The 9,365-nt window shown below is 49.9% G+C and overlaps 1 long non-coding RNA gene across 1 annotated transcript; it reads right to left on the bottom strand.

Moving 5' to 3' along the window:
- Nucleotides 1-438: 438 nt before the first annotated feature.
- Nucleotides 439-9,088, bottom strand: LOC138921685 (uncharacterized). Its single transcript, XR_011434474.1, has 3 exons — nt 1,506-9,088; nt 1,165-1,350; nt 439-862 (listed from the first exon to the last, which is right to left on the bottom strand). It is a non-coding gene; the product is annotated as an uncharacterized lncRNA (long non-coding RNA).
- Nucleotides 9,089-9,365: the final 277 nt, after the last annotated feature.

Raw genomic sequence — 9,365 nt, 5'->3', positions numbered from 1 at the left:
GTTTGTAACTCAGTCAGGTCATAGTTTCTCTGGGTGGCAAAGGCAGAGGCAGACCTCTGTTTCTGTCTCTCTGGGTGTTCTCCCTAACTTGCAGCCCTATTCCAGGATGCTTTCTAGATTCCTCTTCCTCCAAGCACTCCTTCCAGACTCCAAATCCTTATTGCCCTTATTTGTGCATCAAGCTGGAAGTGGCGTGGGGCGGGTGGGAGGGAGGGTGAGGGGACCTTCACTTGGGCTTGAAGATGCAAACAGCTTTGGGACAGACCAATCCGGGAGAAATGGGTGATCTGAGTCTGGGGGAACAACCAGAGCGGAGTTATGAATGATGCATTGTTCTGGTCAGAGAGGAAACTGAGCCAGCCAGAGCAAAGGGCCTGTGAAGGCTGAAAATGAGGGGACCAGATGACAGGGAGCTTTGAACACCAGGGGGAAGAATTAAGAATTATTTCTGCTTTCATTATCCATTAATTCACTTTTTAAGACGTATTGAGTGCTTCCTATATGCAATTTCTTTGCTTGGAACTGTGGCTATTGGGAGCCAACTGTGGATACTGGGAGAGTTTTAATGAAGGGAGTGAAAAGATAAAAGAAGTAATACCAGTAAGCACATGGAATAATACTGGGTCCTTTGAAATATAATAAAAAAATTCACACTTGGTTGCTGTCTTTAAGAGAATATGCTTAACTGAGAATATAGGTGTCATCCCTTTGCTTCTGACACGGGTGTATACACAGCGGCTGTGTGTTAAGTTTACTGAATGGCAAATCGGAAAGACCCCTGAACTTGGATTCAGGAGACCTTGGTCTCAGTCCTGGCTTTGTTTCCGCATCACTTCACTTCTCTAAGTCTTTGTCTTCTCCTCTGCAAAAAAAAAAAAAAAAAATTAGAAACAAAAGACCAGCAATTTCTCTTTTGCTTTAAATCCTGAAGCTTCCTTCTCTTGGCCAGAATAAGATTCACTATTTATTCAGAGACATTTATTAAGTACTTCATCCTAAGTACAGTGCCAGTGGCTAGAATACAAAGAGGAAGAAGATCGGCTCCCAACCTCAAGGGATCCCATTATGGGGTCTCAAGTACATTAAAAATACGGTAAAGGCGAGGGGTGGAAGAAGCCAGGACATGGGCGCTCCCGTCAGCCAAGCCTCCCTAAGCTGAGTCACCTGTCTTTGACTCCTTCTGCTGTAAAGGGTGGATGGCTGGGCCTCTGTAGTCACTTCACAGAATGCTGTGTCCACTGAGAGAAAAGACCTTCAGACGTGTCAACGCCCAAGTGTGTCACACGTCACACGGTGAGGGCAGTGAGCTTGTGGGCACGCTTGGTGGAGCCTCTTGCTCTCTGAAAGGGCCTGTAAAGAGGAGTGACTTTAGGCTGACTTTCCTAAGCCCCAGTCTGACAAATGGAGCGTCTGCAGCCCAGAGGGAAGGCATGATATTCTGCTCAGGCTGCCGTAACAAAATGCCACAGCCTGGGGGCTTCAACAACAGAAATTTACTCTCTCACCGTCTGGAGGTTGGAAGTCCAAGTTCAGAGAGTCAGCAGGGTTGGCTTCTCCTGAGGCCCCTGTCCTGGGCTTGCACACGGCCGTCTTCTCACTCTGTCCTCTCGTGGTCTTCTCTCTGCATGCAGCTGGTGTCTCTCTGGTGGGTCCAAATTTCTTCTTCTTGTAAGGACACCAGTTGGATTAGGACGCACTCTAACGGCCTCAGTTTAAATTAATCACCTCTTTAAAGGCCCCATCTCTAAAATATACAGTCATGTTCTGGGGTCCTGGGTAAGGGCTTCAACACAAGAATTTGGGGGACACAGTTCAACCTATAACAGATAAGAGAAGGCAAGTCTGGGCCTCTCAGCTTAACACAGCGGGCACAAGGACGCCAGGCAGGGGCCAGGGTCAGCTCTCCTCTGAGGGGAAAGCACTGCCCGTGTGCCAAGGCCAACAAAGAAACAAAAAAAGGAAGCCAGCAGCTTCCAGGGCAGGCACTGTTGCTCGGAATGTGCGAACATGGCCCTTTTCCAAAATTAGAGAGCTCTGCGCTACTGCATTGCTCTAAATAGCGCCTGTTGACGCCGCCCGTCAGCTTTTTTCAGACCTCATCTTTGGCATCTTTAACCCTTTGGGGAGCATCAGCAAGGCCCTGAGGAGAGAGGAGTTGAGTCCTGCCCTCCGGGGCCAGCCAGAGCCCTCTTGCCGATGGCTGACTGCTTGTGCGGACATTCTCTCCTTGCCTCCTCTAATCTCATTTTCAATGCTGGCCAGAACTCCCAAGAAGAGGAAAGCGGGGGTCTGGCACACCGAACAAGAAATTATTTCAAAGAAAGCCTGTTGCCATGGAAACTGGTTGTCAAATGCTTTTCTGCGCGGGAGGTGTCAAGAGTGGGGCCACTGCTTTTCCTAAGCACTGCCTGCTTTTCTCTTTAATTTGCAACAAGAACAATGAGTGACTAGAGAGGGGGGTGGGGAGGAAAGCACTCGTCTGTCAGAAATTCACCCTGAGAGTGAGCCAGGGAGCAAGGTGCGGCCTGTCCTAATGGAGGCTTCAAACGGCAGTGCTTAGGGATGGGCAGGGACGCGCAGGAGACGGGATGAGGAAGCAGGAGGAGCCACCTTAGATGGATCAGAAAGTGTTCCCAGAGCTTTTACTCTGTGCTCAGCCTCATGGATGCTGAGGAAGTCAGACACAGTATGTAGCTTTAGAGATCTCACAGTCTCACTGGGGAAGAGAACCAAGACACACAGAATGAGAGAAATGACACAAACCAGTGTGTGATAGTGACACGTGCTGCTACTGTAAAGATGCCTCATCTACATGTACAATGCTGCCTAGCATGGATGCAGACTCTGAAAACTGTGTGGCTACACGTGACCCACATCCTGGAAGGACGGTTTCCTTTTGCTCGGGACAGAGGCTAGCGTGGCAGGTATGGAGATGCGATGCTGAGATTGCCTTTCATGGAAGCACTGGCCCCGCCACTAGGTACATGGTTAACTGACAGACTATAGTTGTTAACTCCTTTGGGTCGACCTCAGCTTTGGAGTCAAAGTCACCCTCTTCCTGGGGTGACCAAGACAGTGACCAAGCATGACGTGGCACGAGTGCCTGGCCACTCCCACCCGTCACTCGTCTAGCAGGTGTTTGCTCCAGAGCTCCGATCGGGCTAGCAGAGACTCAGAGCTACACTGTGTTCTGACTGCCCCCCATCCTTACCTATCCTGCTTCCTGTATTTTCCTTTCACAAGTCTTACCCCCCAAGGTATTAAGAGTACACTAAAGTTTTTGCAGCCTTAGCTCATCTCAGTGTCTGCTTCCCTGAGGACACTAGCAGAGCTAAAGTTTTACCAGTCGCGAGGTGCCTAATGGAATCAACAGCTAGTCTCAGAATATTGGTGGGAAAGGCGACTTCAGAAGCTTTAATGCAGATGTGCTTTTCCTTTTAGGCTCTGGGACTCATCAGAATCTGGGGGAAAAAAGCTATTATTCTGTGCTGGCCACGGATTGAAGCAGCAGGGACGTCTAGACACAGTTTCCAGGGGCAGCGGAGGCAATGTCAAGTGTCCAGTGTGGAGATGGCACCTGGGGGACCTGAGCCCTGCAGCAGCGTGAGGCTGCATCCTTCTGCACGTGGCATGCCCTGTTCCTGGACACACAGCCACTGGGCCTGGTTTTCCATCCTTCCTAGAGAGTCCATGGCCTACCCAAAAGACCTCGCTTAATTTCTTTTCTTCTTAAATTATTCAGAGATGGTTTCTGTTGCTTATCACTAAGAATCTTTTATAATTTGGGAACGAGGGGACACTGGGTTACGGGAAATGACGTTCTCTCTCTCATGAGGTGGTAGGAACCTTTGAATCTGAAAAGGCGCTGGAGACGAAGCAAGCCTCAAAGAGAACTGCTCCAGTGCGACATCAGTAATCATATACAAGGCCGATGTTACTTATAAGGAAGTCTAATAATTCAAACATTCAAAAAGCCAGGCCCTGCTGGGCTTCTCTGAGAAAGAATGTATTCGAATGACCAGAGATGTGCATCCGGTTCTCTTCTGCCCCCGTCATCCCTGGCTCACTGAGCCAGAACCCCACATACCCTTCCTTCTGCCTGCTTGCTTCAGTTAGAGCCCCCAGTGAACAAAAAAGAGTAAGGGTGGGGGTTATGGGTAGAATTGTGTCCCCAAAAATTCATATGTTGAAGTCCTAACCCCTAGTACCTCAGGAAGTGACCTTATTTGGAAAGAGGGTCATGGCGGATGTAGTAGTCAGTGAAGATGACGTCATACTGGAGTAGGTGGCTCCCTAATCCAATATGACTGGTATCCTTAAATGAAGGGGACATTTGGACTCAGACATGCAACCAGGGGAGCACGCCATGTGAAGATGAAGGCAGAGATCCACGTGATGCATCCATAAACCAAGGAACACCAAAGATGGCCAGCAAACCACTGGGAGCCAAGGGAGAGGCATGGAACAGGTTCTTCCTCACAGGCCTCAGGAGGAACCCACCCTGCCGGCCCTTTGATGTCTGATGTCCAGCCTCCAGAACTGTGAGACAATAAATATCTGTTGTTGAAACCACTCAGTTTGTGGCATCTTATCATGGCAGCCCTAGCAAACTAATACTGGGGCGGCAGGGGAGGGAGGGAACGCGTGCTCCCATTGAGGTAAATTAGGATGCTTGGTTTGGGGCAAGGGTTGCTCAGGGCCTGGCAATGACCTATGTGGAATGTCAGTTAGGCTAAGGGACAAGATGGAACCAGAAACTCTAGGTTGCCAGTTAATTAGTATCCTGATGACATTCCCTCCAGCTTCCCTTCTACGTTTAGTGTGTAGTCACATGGCTGTATTTGGAAGAGGGTAGAATTTGTAAGAGGGAATTGGGAACTTCTTAAATCTTTGGGAACACCTGTCTCTGAGGCTTGAACCAGGATAATGCTTCACTCCTCTGGTAGATTCGATGTTTGCCCACTTGACAATAAAGACAGTGCCAAATAGTGTTTGAAGCTATCCCCAAACACCAAAGCAGCTGCCACGATTAGGGCGTGGGTACAGGTAGTTTTAGCAGGAATATGGGAGGTATGGAAGAGGCCCCAGGACAAAATGATGATGTCACCAAAACCAGTGGGGCCGGCCATCCTAAGGCCCACCCCACCCAGCTGAGATCACGACAGCCCAAATCCCAGGGTGGAGCCCACTGCCACCCCACTCCCCAGTTGCTCCCGGTTGGCCCCATCCAGTCTGCTGCTTCACTCAGCCTTCCCACCGCCAGCTTCACTGAGGCTCTGGGGCCCTCGGTGGGCATGTGAGTTTGTCCCTACCTCCTGGCCCAGGGCTCCCAGACTGGCTTTCTTTTTCCTTGCACTTGGCTTGCTGGCCTCAAGACACTCATAAGGCCCCTTCACAGAGTTCAGGCCACGCCCCCTCCCCGGCCTCTGGCCTGAATGGTCACACATGAACACCATCTCTTTAAATGGTTTCCCCACACTGGACACGGTTCTGTCCTACCTCGGCATCCTCCTCCTCTCCTGTTGAGTCCGCTGGGTCCTCAGGCCCATACTCTCAGCTTGCTGTCTCGGGCCAACAGCACAGAACGGTACCAAAGAAACGAACAGGTCAGCAAATCTGTCCTGGCTCCCACATGCTCCCAGGGGCCCCAGACTGGCCCTGTTGGCCGTCCCATGACAACTTCATCTACTTGTATTCGCCAGAAACTGAGATGTTTTAACAAGGGCAGCAAAAGAGCAATCATCTAATTCTGGAACTTCAGGCACTACGACAGCTGGTGAGGAGAGATATTTACGGGCAGGAGATGTAGCTCAAATCACACCTCCCAGGAGGCTGCCCGTGCCGCCTCGTCAGACAGCCAGCCCCCGTGCAAACACCACGCCCTTTCGAAGACCAGAAGTGAGGCTTGGTATGGCTTTTGTTTTCTCTTTATATTAATGGCTTTGTAAATGTTGACTTGAATGCCTTATAATAGACGGAGACTCAGTACCAAGGGAGTGGAGCAGTGAGATTATTCAGGGAATTGAAGGATAAATTATCAGTACAATTCAATTTGCGAGGAAGGAGAACTCCGACTTGCTTTTGCTGGGTGGACCTGTCTTCTCAACAAACATTATCCCACGTAGTTTATTTCCTCAAGTTCCCTCACAGGAAACTCATGCATTGCCTATCCTCTTACAACGACACAGAACAGAGGGCGTGGGGGTGGGGGGGTCTAAGACGCAGAAAGCATGGGGCCGGCCAGAGGCTGGGGGACACCACTCTGCTTTGGGGTCCAGCAGAAGAGAAGTGCAATTTAGCAAGTAATGCTGGGTCCAAGATAACAGGTGGCAGGCTAGGCAAAGAGTTGACAATAAGTGTGTGTGTGGGGCGGGGGGAGTCTGAGAAGTAGAAAGGAAGGGACTAATACTTATTAGCTCTTTCCATGTGCCAGACACGGTGCCAGGAACTTTGCAGACACTATTCATTTAACTCACAACAATCTCTATGAGACAGTCTCATTTTACAGGTGAGGAAACCAAGATTCAGAGACCACCCAACGAACAGGGATAGAATTTGACCCCAGATCCTTGCCTCAGAGCCCACAGTCTTTTGCTAAAGCTTCTGCTAAAGCATCTGAGAAGTCAGCTGAAAGCAGGTCCTGGGGACCAGGGGCTCAGCGGCAGTTTCCAATTCTTAGGAGGAGGTCTAGAAAGAGAAAGGCTCTTCTCCTCTACCTATGGGACCAGGGTGCTCAGGAGTCACCTAAAGCAGGAAGCGAAGAGCTGACCATTAACAAAAATGCCTCCCTGGTTGAGTTACAACACGTGGGACTGGAGCTGCTTGAATGCCGCCTGCCTCAGGTCCGTATCCACCTGTAATTCAACACGTTCCCACTATTGGTCTTCCTTCCTAGGCTGTGAGTTCCTTAAGTGTTCTTTGCATCCTCAGCTGGTGGTGCAGCACCTGGCACTGGGCAGGCGTAACATGGTGGCACTCCATGAATGATGGTGGAACGAATGAGTGAATGAGTCTTTAGCTGAGAAGCAGCGCTGCAGACAGCTGAGTCAGGCAGTGACTGGGCAGACAAGGCATCAAAGAGGAGCCAGAGTGCCCAGACCCCTGCAGGAACCTCAGTGGCCCTGGTTAGAATTCTCTCCTAGGATTCTTTGTAATTCTAAGTGCGTTTGATGGGTATGAATTTTAAAAACCTACGCACACTTGGCTTATTAAATAAACACAAGGTTTATTTTTTTTCTACATATTTCAAGGCTGAAGTGGCTTAATGTCTGTGGTGGGAGGGGCTGTAAACCGTGTTAGAGAAAGTAGCGGGAAGGTTCTGAGCTTCTCAGAAGCATCCAATCCATTGTTTACCCAAGGCCACAAAAAGCCCGGAATCCTAGCATTCTCCTTCTGAGATGTTCCCATGGAAACCATGCTTGTGCTGTGCATACAGAAGGGCAACTTCTAGCATGCTCAGCCCTGGCTCCTAAGAGAATGTAGTGCTTGAGGTAGGAACCTGCAGACAAGTCACCCGGAGGGAAAAGCAAAAAGATGCTGCTGTACAACCAGAACATACAATTTTCCTCCTCCCTCCTCTCATCCCTACCCGCTGAGGCACCCTGGTGGGAAATGTGCCAGTCCTTCAATGGCGTCGAGCACAGACCCCCCCCGGCCTGAGTGATGTAGGCACCTGCCTAAGAAGGCTAGAATGTTAATTGCACCCTGTCATGTCAGAGGAAGAAATGAGACAGGGCTGAGAGACAGAGAAGGAATTTTGCATAGGGCAATGTATGATGCATTCTGTAGCGTACACCCGTGATGATCAGGCGTAACCAGGACAAGAGAGAAATGCTGCCGCTTCCCTGGACAGGGAAAGGATGGCCCCCCCAGCCACCACCCCCACTTCTGCTCAGCTGGTCAGTCTTTTAGGCAGGAGCCACTGGAGTTGCCATCTTTGTTTCTAATGTCAGCTCCATATCTGCTTCCATGCCACCTCCTAGTTGTGTGACCTTAGGACATTGCATGACCTCTTTGAGCCTCTGTTTCCTTGTCTATCAAATGAAGATAATAAGATCTGCTGCATAAGGTTCTTGCAATTCAAGAAGTGGTGATATACACGCAGTTCCGGGCACAGTACCAGGCCTGCACAGCCATCCAGCCAACGTTCACGTCCTCTTCCCTTTCCATTTGCATCCCGATGTCCACTCTGTCAAGAGAACTGGCATTTCTTCCTTTGAAATGTCACCCTATGTACCCTCCTCCCCACTCCGTCTTTGTATCTGTTTATATGGAACATGCAGAAGTGCAAATAAGAATCTAATGGAAGGACGCGGGGATATCTCATGGAATATCAGGATGGGAAACACAGCCAGGCCTCGACCGGGCCTGAAACCAGGAAGTAGGCCCAAATGGCCTCTTGACTTCTTGAACTTTAGCCTGTCTGTCTCTGCTCATCAGCTTGCCCTGCCTCTCTGTGCACATGCAAATAATGATCACCCCAGCCCTTACTCCCTATGGCCTTCTGACCTGTTGGTTCAATAGGAACTAGAAGATTCTCCACGTCAGCACCCAATTCCAGGAATATCATCACATTCACCCACATTCAGTCAGGTGTTCCCCTCCAGTCCATTCAACTGTGACCAGAAATGGTGCCCAGGGCCACTCTCCCCTTCGGCAGAGGGAGTTCTCGAGAGAAGGGAGCATGGAACGAGCAGGCGCCCAAAGCATTCTTCAGTCCCTTAAAGCCCCCTCAGCGGATTTGTTCCCGAAACCTTTGGGCAGATAACTCAGCAGGAGGTTGTGGTCCTGGGAGAGATCATCCATGTGCGAAAGGAGGCAGACAGAGCCAATCAGGAACTTACTTCCTGCTGGTTGTATGGTTTGTTGTTAGTTACCATCAAATCAATTCCGACTCCTAGCGACCCTGTGTACAGCAGAGCGGAACCCTGCCTGGTCTTTCTACGCCATCCTCTCATCTTCCAGCGCTATATCAGACAATGCTTCACTGCTGTTCATAGAGTTTTCATGGCAATTTTTTCAGAAGTGGGCAGCCAGCTCCTTCTTCCTAGTCTGTCTAGTCTGGAAGCTCTGCTGAAACCCCTCCACCATGGGTGACCCTGCTGGTATTTGAAATACCACTGGCACAGCTTTCAGCATCACAGGAGCACACAGCCAAGGTGATGTGGTTCCTTGACCAGAAAAAGAACTCAGGCTGATGGTGGTGAGAGCGCCAAATCTTAACCACTAGACCACCAGGGACAGCTAGTCGTATAGTTGGGTGCAGAAATTCAAATCTTACAAACGCATCCAAACTTTGGCATCTGGAATACTGAGAGCTTCCCTCAAGCTCTAAGGAGATGGTGATGACATAAAGGACGAGCTGG

This window comes from Equus caballus, chromosome 2 (assembly GCF_041296265.1).
Source record: "Equus caballus isolate H_3958 breed thoroughbred chromosome 2, TB-T2T, whole genome shotgun sequence".
In the NCBI taxonomy this organism is placed as follows: domain Eukaryota; kingdom Metazoa; phylum Chordata; class Mammalia; order Perissodactyla; family Equidae; genus Equus; species Equus caballus.
The sequence above is the reverse complement of the archived record's forward strand: the minus strand, read 5'-3'. Positions and strand labels throughout refer to the sequence as shown.